General features: G+C 48.1%; 1 pseudogene; it reads right to left on the bottom strand.

Annotated features, from left to right (window-relative positions):
• Positions 1-9088: 9088 nt before the first annotated feature.
• LOC148431068 (alpha/beta hydrolase domain-containing protein 17C-like) lies at positions 9089-16220 on the bottom strand (annotated as a pseudogene).
• Between the last annotated feature and the right edge of the window lie 737 nt (positions 16221-16957).

Raw genomic sequence — 16957 nt, 5'->3', positions numbered from 1 at the left:
AGCCACCGCCAGGCGTCTCTGCGGCTGGTATCTTTTGCCAGGCTGTTTCCACGCCTCCTCTAAATGGTCCACCAACTGACCCGAAAGAGGAAAGACTGTGGCATCGCCCTTCACATCTTTGAAAAAAGGCATACTTAGACTTAGCCGCTGGGGGAACTTCGTCCTCAATCACCAAGGCTGTGCGGACCGCCCGAATAAGTCCAGGAATATATACTTTGGACTTAGCATCAGCGTCCTTAGTATGGAGAGGTTCCTGATCGTAAGGATCCAGAATCTCCCCATCATCAGACGTCCTTTCGTCATCCTCATAAGGAGCGGACAGAGACGCCACCGGCCGTTTATGAGGCCGCATCACAGACTCCCCTTGCAACACATCCGACAAGTGCTGTACAGAACTCGTCAGGGAGTTAACCCACGCTGGCTCCTGAGAAACCGGGAGCGGGGAAATAGGGAGACTGTGGGGTACCACCAATTGTCGTGGGAAACCCTGCATGGGTGACGACACCACAGACTGCTGGGACAAACCCATCGGAGTAAATGCGGGCTGCGGAGCTAACTGGCCCACTAAAGCTGTTAGCGCCTGAGCGAAACAAGCCCAGGGTGGCTCCTGTACCGGTGCTGTAACCGTAAGAGGCCGCGCCATGGACAAACACTGCCGGCAAAGGCCCTCCGCGCTACCCTCCCCCTCCGCTAACGGTACTTTACACGTGGTACACTGTAGCCGGAGGGGAAAATCACTTTCAGACATGATGGCACCACGTATGTGACCCCTCTCACCAATTATATATTAAATAGGCGAGAGACCACCCTGCAGCACCGCACCGCAAGGGCTTTAGCAGAAAGAACAGGGACAGTAATAAAGCTGACAGTCTTGAAAAGAAAAGTTACAGGCAGCAGCGCTAGCACAGTCACATACAATGCAAAGAAAATCAATTCCTGCACTAACAGCGCTGATCACTCAACTACACAGACACAGGGCCTGGTAGGACACAGCGCTGCATACACAGACCTGATCACAGCGGAGGAAAGGTATGCGGGGGGATCCAGACCACGATGCTTCCAATGCAGGCTTCCAGCAGCGTTCACCATGCTTCAGAAAAGATGGCCGCCGAGGAGCAGAGAGAAGGCTGGCCTGAGGGAGGAGCGCTGACACAGGGCCAGTCAGCACAGTGCAGAGAGGGCTGTGTGCAGCGGGGGAGGCGCCGGCTGTGAGACAGGGAAGGCGCGCTCCCCTGGCATGCATTTAACCCCTGGGACGCCGCAGCGCTACCGCTCTGCTGCGGTCCGCTGTCCCAGGGGGTAGTGGAAGCGCAGGTTGGTCGCCTGGCTCCACGCTGCAGCCAGTCCCCAGGGAGCCCCCTGCCTGGGGACTAAGGACCATGTGATCAGCGGGGACCCACCGCGGGACCCCGCTGCTTACCTCTGTCCCCCTTGAATCCGGCCATGGTCCGGAACATCTGGGGTCACCGCTAGCTGTGACCCCAGATGCCCACCAGCATCCCCGGATCAGTACCGGCGTTCTGGTACCAGCGGGGTGTAGGGAAGACAGCATGGACGTCAGGACTGACTATCCATGCTGTTCATCCAGATGTGCAGCCACAGCTGCATGAAGAAAAAGCTTCAGGGGCTCTTCTAGCCCCCACTCCAACAGGTGCACCCGACTCCGGCCGGGCACCAAACTAAACCGAGATGCCTTGGCTCGGGGGCAGGGTATAGGAGGGGTACCTAGTGCATTCTGGAAGGCTGAAAGCTTAACTCTTTGGTGCCCTGCGACTGACGTCACACCTATACCCCAAGGTATCCTGTGGATACCCTATGGACCCTGAAGTAGAAAATATATAATGCACACACTTATATATGTGTATGGCTTTGAGACAATGTTGCCATTCCTTATCTGACCTCTCCTATCCTCTGCAGCTGCAACCTACCTCTGTGACTCTGGCTGTTATACATATATGTATACATACCTATGCCCATATACATATATAATATATAATGCTAACACACTTATATATGTGTATGGCTGTGAGACAATGCTGCCATTCCTTATGTGATCTCTTCTGTGCTTTGCAGCTACAACCTACCTCTGGGACTCTGGCTGTTATACATATATGTATACATACCTATGCCCATATACATATATAATATATAATGCACACACTTATATCTGCGTATGGCTGTGAGACAATGCTGCCATTCCTTACGTGATCTCTTCTGTGCTTTGCAGCTACAACCTACCTCTGTGACTCTGGGTATTATACATATATGTATACATACCTATGCCCATATACATATATAACACATACTTATACCGGCGTATGGCTGTGAGACAATGCTGTCATTCCTTATCTGACTCTCTCCTGTGCTCTGCAGCTACCACCTACCTATGAGACTCTGGGTGTTTCATTTCTGACTACTTTCCCTCAAACATCTCCAAGTTATACCAGTGATAAATCATCCTCCATTCACCTTTGTAGAGGTATCAAGCTGTGATGGATGCTTGCGACTCACAACACGTACTGTATGCTACACTTGCTCACACATACACACACAGCCCCAGCCTCAAAAACATTGGGCCTGATTTAGCATTGTGTGCAAAGCTAAACGCAGATTCCCGATTATCAGGAATCTGCACGTGTGCTGAACTCATTCTGCACATGTGCAGAACAGGTCCTACGTGATTGCCTCTACCTGATTGTAAATGCGGAGGCATTTACGGGGCGATGCAGGGGCGGGGATGGCCGGTGTTCCCGGAAACAGGGGCGCGGCATCCCCGTTTTCCGGGAGTTCCAGGGCCAGGATCTGCATCCACAGATGCAGTTACCTGGCCTCACAAGCTGGCCAGTCTGAGTAAGCTAAAGTCTACTCAGCTGGCTGGTGCTGTCCACCATCACGACCGATGATCATGATGGTTATCCCAGCCTGCGACCTCAGTTGCAGCTGGGATCGCAAATGCAGCAGAGGGTGTCAGACACCTCCTGTTGCATTTGCATATTAGCAAGGAAGGAATTGCAGAGTTGCTTGCATGCAGCTTTGTAATTCCATCCTTAATTGAATCACCGCCATTGTTACTATCACACACTTGCTGCATTTCTACAACATACTAACATCAGTTCCCCTCATTAGCCTGGCTGTACCTATCTGCATGTGTATTCCCAAATTCCAATGTGGTTTGCTCTGTTCTGCCCCTGCTTATATAGGCACCCACTCTATGGGGAGGGGCAGCTACTGATTTACCCTTCCCCATATTCTCTTCCATACCCACCATTTGCCCGTATGTCTATTATGCTCCAATCTAATTCCGTCACCTATGAGCCTTCCTCCTTTCCTTAATGCTGCTCCAAGCTTAGAGAGCACATTAGTGTATTGCCCTCACCACTATGAGTCACTGTTTCCTTTCTTTTCATAGTCTGCTCCAGCTGACCGAGGCTGCCTCTTATCTCTCCCTTCTCTGGACCAAAGCATTCCACTCTGTCTCTGTCTTTGGTCTCTTCTAAAGGTGGGTACACACTCTACAGATGTATATGCAGATGATGGTCGTTCATACACACTGAAAGGCCATCATCTGCTTCTGCCCACGGGTCCCTGCGGACGGGGGGCGGGTCTGGACGTGTCCAGCCCCCCTCTCCGAGGCTGCCGCTGTGTGTGTACGGGTGGTCTGCAGACAATTGTGAGCATTGGCTGTGCAGCACAGCCAATGAGATATGTCTGTGAACGACGTTGTTCACAGACATATCGCGGGTACAAACTGGCCGGCACGCAGCAGATATATTGGCCGATCAATTGATCAGCAAATATATCTGTCAGTGTGTACCCAGCTTAAGGGGACTCTCTTTTCTCCCCTCTTCTCTCTGGAGATCTCCCCAGGAGGAATCCATCACTCTGCCCCATCTCTCTAGGAACTGCCTGCACATCCCCCCATCTTGGTCTCTTTTTTTTGTCCCTGGCTGTTCCCTTTTCTCTCCTGTATTCTGGGTCTCCTGAAACTAGAGCACAGTCATGCAAAAGAGTTTGTGAATGAATATCTTCAGGTCTCCCCACCAATTCGCCATCTAACTGTAGCCATAAATGTCAGGCCAGCATGGGAGATGTCGTTTTTCTACACTTTCACTGTGTTGTGTCTCACATGCGCTACCAGAGCAACATACAGATGTGTCCACATACATCTATCCTCTGTGCGCTACAAGTCACGTTACACATAACGGGTGAGCGCCGTGTGACTTCCTAGCGCCAAGCGTCTTTTGTGCTTAATGCACAAGGAGGCTAGATGTATGAGGAAACATCTGTATATATGGGTCACTGTCTGTCCTGCTATAAAGACATTTTAGAAGGGATGAGCTTATAGAGAGGGATTCTCCACTTTGACTCATTCTTTAATCCATGGTTTATCCTCCTGAAAGTAGCAGAGTCTTATTAAACTATTACTCAGCATCCATTGCAGAATGGTACAATTAGCAGAATATGCTGACAGATAATCAGCATAGACGGGTGGACACTTGCAGTAGCAGGCTGCCACGGCCATACAGAAAGGTAACCACGGATGTGTGCGATTAGAATGAGGCTCAGAGTGTGTATTAGACTATGTGAAATATATGGTAAAGATTAGATGCCAGAGGAATGTGTAATTTCCATCTGCACCAGGTTGGCTGATAAATGTTGTTGTGTGAGGGGAAATAACGTGTTGCTGCCTGTGAGACTGGGCTGCTGTATTCCTGAAAAGCAAATAAAAAACTCTCACTTACAGCTTCATGGGATTTTATTGTAGCCAGTAAGATGTAATGAAGGTGTTGCTGGCGTGTGGTACTGCTAGTAGCAGTGTGATGTTACTGATGACTGCTATACTCATTATAGCTATATATGGTCACTCTCCAGCCAGAGCGTGCCTTGGTTACAAGGGTCACCCTATTCCTCAGCCGAGGGGCCTGACTGCTGCCTGAGCTGTGCTGGTCCTGTCACTCAGCGTCCGGTGTTGGTCTCAGCTACGTGGCACAGCTGGTAGTGGGCACAGGAGTGGTGCATGTGATCCATCCTGTTTCACAACTAAATGGAATAAAACTTTTTTTAATAACCTTATAATATAATAATGCCAGATTTCTTTAACTATTCTTATAAAGATGATTCACAAAATGACAAATAACAGATTATAATAATCACATCTCAAAGGTCCTCCCTAAAGATCATCTACACTATTACTTTTACTGGGGCACTTTGAAAAATTAGGGAGATGTGGTGGCCTGACAGATGAGTTTTACTGCACGCACACAAGAAACCATTAACATATAGTTCACATTATGCCACAATGTGCCCCCAATAGACATTATATACCTCCCTGGGCCCTCAGTACACATTATTCCAAGCTGGGCCCTCACTAGACATCAGGGGTGTATCTAGGGATCCAAGCGCCCCTGGCAATGTAGTAGTAACCCTCCAGTAGCAATCCCCCTATGCTGCATTGCCCCCAGTAGTCCCCCCTATACAGTGCCCCCAGTAGTAGACCCGAGTTGTAGTCCCCCCTATGCTGCATTGACCCCAGTAGTAGTCCCCCCTATACAGCGCCCCCAGTAGTAGTCCCCCCTATACAGTGGCACCAGTAGTGGCAGCCCCCCTAAATTGCCCCCAGGAGTGGTCACCCCTATACAGAGCCCCCAGTAGCAGGCACCCCCCATAAAGTGCCCCCAGTAGCGGTCACCCCCTATTTCAGTGTCCCCAGTAGTGGCCACCCCTATAGAGTGCCCCCAGTAGTGGCCACCCCTATACAGAGCCCCCAGTAGCGGGCACCCCCCCCCATAAATGGCCCCCAGTAGCGGCCATCCCCTATTTCAGTGCCCCCCCTACACACACACAAAGAAAAAAAATACAACTTACCTGATCCCCGCTCCTGACGTGACCGCCGCGGTCCAGTCAGAGTCCCGCCCGCTCTTCTCCAGTATGGGAGAGATGTCATACGTCATGACGTCCCTCCCATAACATGCTGCAGGGGGGAGCCGGCACACAGAGCAACGACGCAGCAGCAAATGAGAGTCTGTCTGACTCTCATTAGCTGGCTGCTATTACAAACACACAGTCGTGTGTTTGTAAACTGTGTAGGGCAGATCGCTATCACTACGGTCTGCCCTACACTTGTGGGGCCAGGGGACTTGTCCACCCCTTGGCTGCTGGTGGCACTGCAGGGACGGCGCCCCCCCTTTGGTCGGCACCCCTGGCGAGTGCCATCCTGGCCAATGGGTAGATACGCCCCTGCTAAACATTATACCTCCCTGGGCTCTCAGTAGACATTATACCTCCCTGGGCCCTCAGTGGACATTATGTCTCCCTGGGCCCTCAGTACACATTATACCACCCTGGACCCTCACTAGACATTATACCTCCCTGGGCCCTCACTAGACATTATACCTAACTGGGCCCTCACTAGACATTATACCACACTGGACCCTCACTAAACTCTATACCTCCCTGGGCCCTCAGTAGACATTATACCTCCCTGGGCCCTCAGTAGACATTATGGACCTCATTCAGACTCGGTCATTGCGGCTGCACGGTCTTATGGGAAAAGGGGCCGGATATGCAAATGATTCCCTCGCAAGTTGCGTCCCCCGGATCATTAGCTGGCCGACCAAGGGGAGGAAGCGGCCGGAAGACAAAAAATACGCCCCCTTCTCGTATGCAACACACGTCATCTCCGGGCATATAAGGATTAATCGAGACCATCGAGAACCATCGGAACTGGTCGTAAAGCTTAAGGTTGACCATACCCTCTCTTAAGCTCTACGATCATGTCAGTGTAAAAACCTCCCATGTCACATGTGCCATGACGCTACTTTGTTAATTATGCACTCCCATAAAATGCCGTTCGCATAATTAGGCACGACTGCGTTCGGATCTCCACTCCCCCGTTTTCAAGCACCTTCCCCTGTTACCACCCACAAACGCCTCAATCTGTCACTCAAACTACCGACCTGGCTGTGTTCAAGGAGAGAACATTTTCAGATCGTAACAGCAAGTTTGCGCATGCGCATTGCGAACTTTACGCATGCGCAGTTCAGCGAACATCGGTGGTGTACGACCGTGCGGCCGCAACGACCGACTCTGAATGAGGTCCTATGTCTCCCTGGACCCTCAGTACACATTATACCACCCTGGACCCTCACTAGACATTATACCTCCCTGGGCCCTCACTAGACATTATACCTAACAGGGCCCTCAGTAGACATTATACCACACTCTACCCTCACTAAACTCTATACCTCCCTGGGCCCTCAGTAGACATTATGTCTCCCTGGGCCCACAGTATACATTATACCTCCCTGGACCCTCAGTAGACATTATGTCTCCCTGGGCCCACAGTACACATTATACCACCCTGGACCCCCACTAGACATTATACCTCCCTGGGCCCTCACTAGACATTATACCTAACTGGGCCCTCACTAGACATTATACCTAACTGGGCCCTCACTAGACATTATACCTAACTGGACCCTCACTAAACTCTATACCTCCCTGTGCCCTCAGTAGACATTATGTCTCCCTGGGTCCTCATTACACATTATACCACCCTGGGCCCTCACTAGACATTATACCTCCCTGGGTCCTCACTAGACATTATACCACACTGGACCCTCACTAAACTCTATACCTCCCTGGGCACTCAGTACACATTATGTCTCCCTGGGCCCTCAGTACACATTATGCCTTCCTGGGCACTCAGCAGACATTATGCCTCCCTGGGCCTTCAGTAAAGCTTTACCACACTTGGCCCTCAGTTTTAGATTATCCCTCTCATTGCCATCAGTAGGCATTATACCACAGACTGCCCTTAGTTGGCATTATACCACAAAGAGCCCTCAGTTTAGCATTATACCACACAGTGCCCTCTAGGTGGAGAAAGATATGAACATACTCACATCTAAAGCAGTGGGACGTGATGTCTGCTATTCACAGTAACTCTCTAGCTGGATCGTGCCTTGGGTCAGCCTAGTCCTTAGCCGAGGGGTCTGACTGCTGCCTGATCGTGTCACCCTGGTTCAGCATGTTGGTGATGTTCTCGCCACTAGATGGTGGTTGTCACAAGATTTCTGAACAGAATGGAATAAAAGGTTTTATAACCGTTTAATATGCCATTACCCAATTTCTCTTATACTTTTAGCAGATATCACTTAACAAAAAATAAAACATAAAGATGATTTATTAGCAAAGCAAAACCCAAGTGTAATCTTTTCTGTGAACCAATAACACTATGCACGTGGCCATAAAACACCACGTTGACATGTGTGCATCACCATTGTAAGTCACATAAGGAAAATAATGTAAATCTAGTTGGGCACCAATTGCAAGATTGATTTATCCAAATGCACATGGCCATAGGCTACAGACAGTATCTATTACCCACTGCATCCAAGCCCTGGACGGCATCGCATTTCTAGGCTTGGTGCATATGACAAATGCGGTCAAACCCGTATTTTCGCATTTCTCCCATTGCTGCATCCTGCCCATAGTCCTATGTCACTTGTCCTCTCTCCTTAGGACACTACGGAGCCACAGGCAGGCAGTTCATAGAAGTTGGTGCTATTTTCTCTTATATCAACATAACACAGGAAAAAGTCAGTGTTATGGGGTCCATACATCTGCAATGTATCGCCCCAATTTCCCGTTCTGTCCAACGGTGGGGTCGGGGAATTAGGGAAAATTTATCATGTTAGAAATCCTCGATTCACTGATCCCGACTGAAAAATTATTGGGGTCGGGGATTTTTCACATGCTGTTTTTCCCCAATCCAACGATGGATTGCGGATTGGAAGAACGGGGAATTAGGGCTGTAGATGTGTCGTCTGCATTACTCTATAGCAGTGGTTCTGATCCTCAGTCCTCAAGTTTACCCAACAGGTCATGTTTTAAGGAATTCTCTGGGTGGAAGCAGGTTGGATAATTAATGACCCAGCAAAATAGATTAACTCACCTGTGCAAGATTAAAGAAATCCACAAAACATGACCCTCTGGTGGTACTTGATGGCTGGGGTGAGAAACCCTGGCTTACAGTAAGAGCCCTCAGTTGTGTATCAGTGAAATCACATGTACCTGTGATGCTGGATATTACTGGGGAAGGACGGAGGGATCTTCAGATATTGGGCAGCTCCTCAGAGATAAAATGCTGGAGTCTCTCTAGGTATTGTTCGTATTCCTCTAAGTCATTGTGCCCTCCTCCTACCACCCAGAGTGGCCGCACAGCCTGTGGGCAGCGTTCGTAGAGTGCCAGTCCATGGGAGAAGCCCACAATCTCGTCATCAGTGCCGTGTATGATGAGCACAGGACAGGTCACCTTGGCGATTTTGTCAATGCTGCAAAGGACATGGTACAAAGGAATTATACAACAGAAACAACATGTAATAGGACCTCTAAATATATAGACTGGAAAATTGCCAAAATACATCATATAACATTCAAAGCTGCTCATGTAGAAGATCACATACTATGGCAGAACTTATGTGGGACAATTAATGTACTGTTGGTAAAGAGGAAAGTACTATCTATTGGCCTAATAAGCCAAAGTCATGCACAATACCTTATTTTGTTTTCAGTATACAATATAAAAGTAGTGCAATATTTCCTATGTATAAATAGCCATGGTATATTGGGAATAAAACCCAGTCCCTGAGGTTACTTGTCTGGGATCCAGTGTATAAGTTGTGTAAAGTTGCCTCAATGCGCCCGTTGCTGCTACGCCAGCTCCCGCTGTCTGACAACGTGCTGCCTGTCTGATAATACAATGGGGCAGCATCAGTGAGGCAAGTGCACAGATATCGATGGCTTCTCCTTGTTCCTGCCAAAAGGTCTCTTCCTCAGACAGACATACCTCCCAACTTTTAAGTCGATCTATTTAGGATATTTGGGGCGCCGTAGGAGCAAGCATCCAAAAAGGGGCGGAGCTTTGTGTAAAGGGGAAGAACTGCAATGAAATGGGGCAGAGCCTCGCTGCACCCCCACTGGTGTCACTATGGGGGGGTGCCCAGCACTCTCCAAGATGCTTGGCAACCCCCAGGATCTCCCTACATTAGTGCATAGATGCCATGTGCATATGCACAGCATCTATTCTACCTCATCTTGCCTGGAGCAGTGATTTCTGCTCTCCCCAACTTCCCACCCACTGCAGCCCACAGGTAGGACAGCAAGATAGTCCCAGAAAAATGGGACTGTCCCATGGATGCGGGACAGTTGGAAGATATGGACAGGCAGCACATTGCTCACCAATAAAAGCATGCAGCAGCGAGAGGGGTAGATGCAGGGTGTTAGGTGACTGGCAGGAGAAACAGGGTGACAGCCCCCAGAAAGTAAGCTCTGGGGATGAGGTTTTAGCTAGAGAATTATCCTGTAAATGGAAAACAAATTTCTCACTGGACTAGAATGGAAATCCTGATTACTACTATGTGATGTCGCACTTATCCTTGGATAGTGGCAAGAAATATTTCAATGCATACAGACAGATTGGGCCTACACAGCTGGTATCTGTCTGACAAAGCATACTTCATGGCTGATCCAGTTATACGTGAGCTGCCCCCTGCAGTGCTTGTTTCCAGCACATACTATACTCCAGAGGTAACCCACAGCTTAGGATAAACACACAGCATTGTCTTACCTGGGGAAGGGATCCCAACAGTAGGTCCTCCGTATGTTGGGAAAGGCAACTCGCACCCCTGACATGAGCGGGGAGTGTAATATTACTGCTGCACATTTGTAGCGGGTGGCCAGGTCAACTGCAGCTACAGTCCCAATACTCTGCCCATACAGGATAATATTTTCTGCAGGGACTCCATATCTGTACAGATAAAGCAGATAATGTAGAACAATCTAATTGCATCACTTCTAATGTAGTTCCTTACAAGATACTACTATATAAAGGCTTTATATATGAAATAGATAAGTGAATGGGTCACTAATAAGAACCTGCCAGTGATACACAGTATATGTGTGGAACAATACAAGACTACATAGGTTGTAGGACGAAGTGCATTTCATATGCAAGGAGTTCATTACACACCCGAGCCTGTGGGTGTCGGCCTCTGGACAAGAAGGGTCTAGTTGTTTAGTGAGGTAGTGTTGTGGGGTGGGGTTAGGTTTGGTTAGCCTATAGGATTGGCAGAGGATGGGTCAGTGCTATTTCAGAGTAAGCTGCTTGGCAGCCATTTTATAGAAATTTCTCTGGTCGGCTGTGATGTCCTCTTTAAAGGATGGATGGTGCATTGGAATGGAGTTATTGAGGAGTTAGTTGGAAGAAGTCAAGGTGCTGTAGATTAGGGTGGCGGTGCGGTTCTTAGCTGGGAACCACTGTTGGCGGGAAAGAAAGGTAGCAGTCGCCATCTGTCTTTGGAGCTTTAGGCGCTCTCCCTTCCAATACATGGCTTAGGCTGATTTTACCCTACTGGGGTCAGCGGCAACCACCTAACCAGGTGGGCCTCACGTCGTGTCATTGGGGTGGGAGGTGGATACCTTGGGCGTGGTAATGGGCTGGCTGCCCGCCTCCCATTTAGAAGATGGATGTGAGTATGTAGTTGGTGATGTTGCATTGTGGGGCCGTTCTTTCTGCGCCACCATGCTTTGTCTGTCTTTCTTCTTTTATTAGTTAATTCAGTTATACATTTAAATAGTTTAATTAGTTTGAAATCAAATAAAGCTGACCTTCCTCTCCCCTTATACAAGTCTCTGTCATTATGATTATGATTGATGATTTACCCTGCACTGTTATGAGAGAAAACTCATCAGGCGATGGGGAGTTTAATACACATGTACCTAGTTACAGCAAGCAAGGACATCTAAGGAGCTGGGGGCAGCGTGTGTCCATTCACATCGGGAGGAAAACTCCCAAACATTGGGTGCCAGCAGCATGTTTTACATACAGAGGCAGAAAACAGAATGGGGCAGGGTCTGCTTGGGATTAGGTGGGAAGAAGTTATAGTATTATTGTGAGACTGATGACTAGTGAAATAATATGACAAGGAGAGGAAAACATCCCAGTAATACAGGGCTTGGCAGAAGCCACAACCCGGCCACAGCTACTTTTGGGCATATTTTTCACATAATGACAAATGTCTGCTCACTGAGGAAACCAGTACTGTGTATTTGTCTGAAGACCCTATAAATGGTGTCAAACCCTAAGTGAACTCAACATCTTATCACAATAGTCAGGAAAAGTAGCAAAGTACATTTTGTGGTATAGTTCCAGGCCTGTACACATTGTGTTACTGGCAATAGATTTCCTATTGTGACTGTATTTACCTTGTACCAGGGCTGCACAAAACCCACTCACAGACCAAATACAGGCATCCTGGGGATTTGAGCCATAACCCCTTCATGCTGCTAGATTAGGGGTGGGCAATAAGCGGCCCTCCAGTTGTTGTTGAACTACAAATCCCATCATGCCTTGCAACAGTTTCAGCATGGCCAAATAGCAAAACTGTGGCAGGGCATGCTGGGATGTGTAGTTCTACATAAGCTGTGAGGCTGCTTATTGCCTATGCTAGATAGAAGGGGGGAGCCCAATGATGGAACATTTTCTTACAATACAATACATATAGCGCTTCACATTAGGCAGAAGAGCAGAGGAAAATGTCACCCTCTGCTTCTATAGTAGTTACACCCTTTGGCTAAGACACTATAATGCCATCAATAATATACCCACTGTCTCTATATAAGCAACCCCCAATACACCAATTACATTTATATAAGTATTTTATGTGTAAGTGGAATGTATAAATACACAATACACAGCATATACACTCACTCCATGTAGTAACTATTAGGGGTGAGCAGGTTCAGATTTCTGAAATCCGAACCCCCCCGATCCGAGGCCGATCCGAGTCAGGCTCGACTTTTCCCGCCTGACTCGGATCTGAAATCGAGGCAAAACGTCATCATCCCGCCTTCCGGGTCTCGCGGGTTTTGGATCCTATATAAGGTACCCGTGTCGGCGCCATTTTTTCACTCGGCTGTGGACAGTGAAGAGGGAGGGTAGGAGTTAGGGTTGGCTGGGCTGTGTAGTGTAGTGTAGTGTAGTGCAGTGCAGTGTAGTGTTGTGCTGTGCTGCTGTTGTTGTCCATAGGGGCTGTGTCCACTACTTCAAAGTCCATAGGGGCTGGCTGGGCTGTGTTGTGCAGTCAGTTGTCCATAGGGGCTGTGTCCACTCCAAAGTCCTGTGCAGTGTCCCAGTCCTGAAGGGGTGCTGTAATGTTGTCCAGGGGGTGCTCTGTCCGTCAGGGGTGCTCCCCCCAAGTGCTAAAAAAAAAAATATTTTTTCTGTGTTTGTGAATTGTGTGCACTGTGGCTGCACGTGCATCAACAAAGGAGCAGCGCCAAGCGTGCGCCTGTGTCCCATTAGTAAAGGGCCGGCTGGCTTATCCGTTAAAGGGTGCTGTAACCCCCAAAGTACACTCCAACCAAAAAAATATATATTTCTGTGTTTGTGAATTGTGTGCGCAGTAGCCGCACGTGCATCAACAAAGTAGTGCCAAGCGTGCGCCTGTGTCCCATAAATAAAGGGCCGGCTGGATTGACCGCTAAAGGGTGCTGTAACCCCAAAAGGGCACTCCAAACAAAATAAAACATTTTTTTCTGTGTTTGTGAATTGTGTGCACTGTGGCTGCACGTGCATCAACAAAGAAGCAGCGCCAAGCGTGCGCCTGTGTCCCAAAAGTAAAAGGCCGGCTGGCTTGTCCGTTAAAGGGTGCTGTAACCCCCAAAGGGCACTCCAAACAAAATAAAAAAAAAATTTCTGTGTTTGTGAATTGTGTGCACTGTGGCTGCACGTGCATCAACAAAGGAGCAGCTCCAAACGTGTGCCTGTGTCCCATAAGTAAAGAGCCGGCTGGCTCATTTCTTAAAGGGTGGTGTAACCCACAAAGTGCACTAGTCTCCAACAAAAATAAAAAATTATTTTCTGTGTTTGTGTGCGCCTTAGCCGCACGTATATCAATATAACAAAAATGGAGGACCAAACTTTCTCCGATAAAAATAAAATAGGGAAAGATCAAGAATCACTTCCTCCTAGTGCTGAAGCTGCTGCCACTAGTCATGACATAGACGATAACATGCCATCAACGTCGTCTGCCAAGGCCGATGCCATAGTACAGGGCACATACAATCCCAAATGACAAAGTTCAGGAAAATGACCTTGAAAAAAACATTTAAATCATCTGAAGAGAAACGTAAACTTGCCAATATGCCATTTACGACCCGGAGTGGCAAGGAACGGCTAAGGTCTTTCCCTATGTTCATGACTAGTGGTTCAGCTTCACATGACGATGGAAGCCCTCCTCCCGCTAAAAAAATCAAACGAGTTAAGCTGGCAAAAGCACAGCGAAGAACTGTGCGTTCTAAGAAGATATCACAAATCCCCAAGGAGAGTCCAAGTGTGGTGGTGGTTGCGATGCCTGACCTTCCCAGCACTGGACGGGAAGAGGTGGCTCTTTCCACCATTTGCACGCCCCCTGCAAGTGCTGAAAGGAGCACACACAGTCCACTTGCTGATATGCAAATTGAAGATGTCACTGTTGAAGTACAACAGGATGAGGATACTGGTGTAGCTGGGGCTGAGGAGGAAGTTGGCGAGGAGGATTCTGATGGTGATGTGGTTTGTTTAAATCAGGCTCCGGGGGAGACAGTTGTTGTCCGTGGGATGAAAAAGCCCATCACGGTCATGCCTGGGCAGAAGACCAAACATTCCACCTCTTTGGTCTGGCAATATTTCTATCCAAATCCGGACAACAACTGTCTTGCCATATGTACCATATGTAAAGGTGAAATAAGTAGGGGTAGGGACGTTAACCACCTAGGAACATCCTCCCTTATACGGCACCTGCAGCGCGTTCATAAAAAGTTCCTGTCAAGTTCAGAAACTTTGGCTAAGACCGTAAGCAGTCCAGGGACACCTAAATCCCTTTTTCCTGTTTTATCCAAGGAATCGGTGGATGAGGAGGATGAGGACGACATCTTGCCTCCGTAGAGCCAGTTTGTGCAGGGACACATTAATTGCCAGCTTGTTTTGTGGGGGCCCAAATGAACCAATCATTTCAGCCACAGTCCTGTGGCAGACCCTGGCACTGAAATGATTGGTTTGTTAAAGTGTGCATGTCCTATTTATACAACATAAAGGTGGGTGGGAGGGCCCAAGGACAATTCCATTTTGCGCCTCTTTTTTTTCTTTGCAGTATGTACTGTTTGGGGCCTAGTTTTTCAAACTGCCATCCTGTCTGCCACTGCAGTATCACTCCTAGATGGGCCACGTGTTTGTGCCGCCCACTCGTATCGCTTAGCATAGTCATCCAGCTACCTCGGTGCAACCTTTTGGACTAAAAACAATATTGTGAGGTGTTCAGAATAGACTGGAAATGAGTGGAAATGAAGGTTATTGAGGTTAATAATAGCATAGGAGCAGAAAAACCCACAAATTCTGTGATTTTAGCTGTTTTTATGCTCTTTTTTTTTTAAATACAGATCCACAACACAAAACCCCAAACCCAGAACCCAAAACACGGAAGGGTGATTTTTTTTCAAAACCAATCCAGATCCAAAACACGAAGAAAGATCCAGATCCAAAACACGAAAAGTGGCCGGTGCACACCCCTAGTAACTATACACATGTGCCTCTAGTGTAGCATATCCCCCGCATACATACTGCTCACCCATACAACACTCGCAGTGCATCAGGCAGAGGCAGTGTGAGGGCTGGAGGAGACCCATATACCCCATCTATACATACCGGGTCCTCAGGGCGTGCCAGGCAGCCTCTATGTCCGCATACATGTTCTTCTCACTCGGCTTGCCACTGCTTACACCATAGCCAGAATAGTCATACGAGAAAATGTTGCATTTTATGCTGGAGCCCAGGGCAATGTAGCGGCTGCACATCTGGCCTAGGTCAGCGGCATTGACGTGAGAAAAGAGCAGCGTGTACCGGCTCCCAGGGGCACAGCGGACATACATGCAGCCCAGGCTGTTTCCCCGCTTGGTGGTGCAGCTCCAGCTCCCGCTTTTGAGTACTGCCAGTTAGCCTTCTTTGACAGGTGCAGGCTGCATAGGGGAGGTAGGCAAACTGTGGGGTCCACCTGCTCATCCTGTGCCAGGTCTTGGGATGGAGGGGCCTCAATCTCCCGCAGAGTGTACGTAGGCTTCGGGGGATGAAAGGCCAATCTGGCGGTTATGCTGCCGCAAAGGGCTGAGAATATCCTCCTCATCCTCTGGCAGAGCAGTGGTGGTGGGTCCCTGTCCTAATATACTAATCCTAATAATAATATAATACTAATCTAATACTACTATTCCTAATGATAATATAACCCTAATCCTAACTATAATACTAATCCTAAATATAAGTCAAAATAAAATACTTAACACTAATAACTACACTAAAACTATAGCAACTAATCCTAAATGTAAGTCAAAATAAAATACTTAACACTAATAACTACACTAATACTAAGATCACTAATAAAAAATCCACTCCACACACAGCAAAGCCACTACTCTCTCTGAGAGATATCCAAGTAGACATGAGGTAATGTGTCAATGGAGGTGACATCACAGACACTACAATGGAGGTGTCATCACAGACACTACAATGGAGGTGACATCACAGACACTACAGGGCTGCTGCCTCAGCACCCTGCACACAACTATCATTGTTATATTACCAGATTACATATGTATTGGGCACCTCTATAACTGTTGTACATAATGTTTATATGTAGAATAAATGTAGCAACCATGTAATAAATGACACCCCTATAATTATTGTCATACATGTAAAGACTATGGCTTCCCTGCGCCCCTCATTTCCCCATCGGCGCTTGGAACCCTAATTGCAGGTAATCGCTGGTGGCACACACCTGCACCCACTTCCAAATATTATACACTGTTGCATACTTCCCAACATGACCCTCTCCAGGAGGGAGACAATGCTCTGGTCCTGGACTTC

The sequence above is a fragment of the Taudactylus pleione genome, unplaced genomic scaffold (genome assembly GCF_031769625.1).
Source record: "Taudactylus pleione unplaced genomic scaffold, aTauple2 ptg002965c, whole genome shotgun sequence".
Lineage (NCBI taxonomy): Eukaryota > Metazoa > Chordata > Amphibia > Anura > Myobatrachidae > Taudactylus > Taudactylus pleione.
This window is presented reverse-complemented; position numbering and strand designations above follow the sequence as displayed.